The sequence below is a fragment of the Triticum urartu genome, unplaced genomic scaffold, assembly GCF_003073215.2.
Source record: "Triticum urartu cultivar G1812 unplaced genomic scaffold, Tu2.1 TuUngrouped_contig_257, whole genome shotgun sequence".
In the NCBI taxonomy this organism is placed as follows: Eukaryota; Viridiplantae; Streptophyta; class Magnoliopsida; order Poales; family Poaceae; genus Triticum; species Triticum urartu.
In genome coordinates, this window is record NW_024113056.1 from 27,668 (window position 1) to 29,016 (window position 1,349).

The window sequence follows — 1,349 nt, forward strand, 5'->3', positions numbered from 1 at the left end:
TGTGGCTGCTGGGATTCGAGCCCAGGTCTCCACGGCCACAACGTGGAATTCTCACCACTAAACTACAGCCACCATTTTGTAGCACTGGGCTTTCACAAGTATACAGGGGTGCTTTTCTATGCCACCAGGGAAAAGAAGAAGGAAATTTACGAGTGAAAATCATTTTAAGAAAGCGTCCGAACTCCTACCAACCATGTAAATCACACAAGAGCGAGCATTCTGAACACACTCGCATTGATAAAAATCGGAGATAAATCCACGGATATCATCAAGTTTGTACTCCTAATACAGAACAAAAGGATTTGATCATCTGAAACATGACTACATGCCCCCAAACAACACCAGCCTATCTAGAGTTTCGAGTAAGTAACTGATTCATATTGCTAGGTATTATTGGTCCTTTGTTTGTGGCATTCACTGGAAAAGCTTGCACGAGCATCGCTCGGGAACAGACACATGATTAAAGAACTTTCTAGCGTAACACACATGTAATGGGGCAATCTAACTAGCTGGTCAAAAGTCAAAACCCTTTCCGACCTATCAATATTGGAAAGTCAAGGTAGTGAAAATACACACCTACTTTAGTAGTCAGAGGTTGTTCTCTTCTCACTGCTCTGTAGTAATATGTTCCTCTCCATTACACGTTGTGGTCCTTCGTTCGCTGGCTGTGCACCACTCATCGTGATCACATGGTTGACAATATTGTGCGAGGAGTCATTTCCGTCGACTACAAGGCGTCTATTTGGTATTCGGCTCGGACATTGTACACCCCTTCATTAAGGGGATAGGAGTAGAGACAGGTGTGTTGCCAAGATAGTGGCTTTAGGCTTACTGATGTATTACTTTCTGTAGTCTTTGTGAATAATTAATAAAATGGCTCCATGCATTGTCCAGATGCAAAGACCGGGGCCTCCTTAAAAAAATGTGAGCGACTTCGACCGTACTATGCTCAGAGAAGAAAGTTACTCACTCCGTTCACTTTTATCAGTCGTTTCATACAACTGAAAATGGGCTGCCTTGCATGTTATCTGAAATGTCTTCAACGTCTTATAAAAATGAATAAAGGGACTAAGTAATGTTTATAAGGACGCTAGGCAGTTAGTTAGGAAGTGCAAAAGAAACAGAGCCATCATGTGATCAACTGATCATCACTCCGGGCCTTAACAACCGTGCAGGCACAGCAGCAGCCTATCATGGGATTGCTAAACGAGGAAAACTAGAAAAAAGAAGAAGGAAATATTCACTCGTCCAGTTTGCTTCAGTCAGCCCCTTGCAATCACCTTGCAGACATAAACTAGATAGAAATTAAGCCTGAAAAGGAAAATCTACGTGCAATTTTTTAGGTTCGT

The 1,349-nt window shown here is 42.3% G+C and overlaps 1 non-coding gene across 1 annotated transcript; it reads right to left on the reverse strand.

Moving 5' to 3' along the window:
* Nucleotides 1–72, reverse strand: TRNAH-GUG. Its single transcript has one exon. It is a non-coding gene; the product is annotated as a tRNA-His (tRNA).
* Nucleotides 73–1,349: the final 1,277 nt, after the last annotated feature.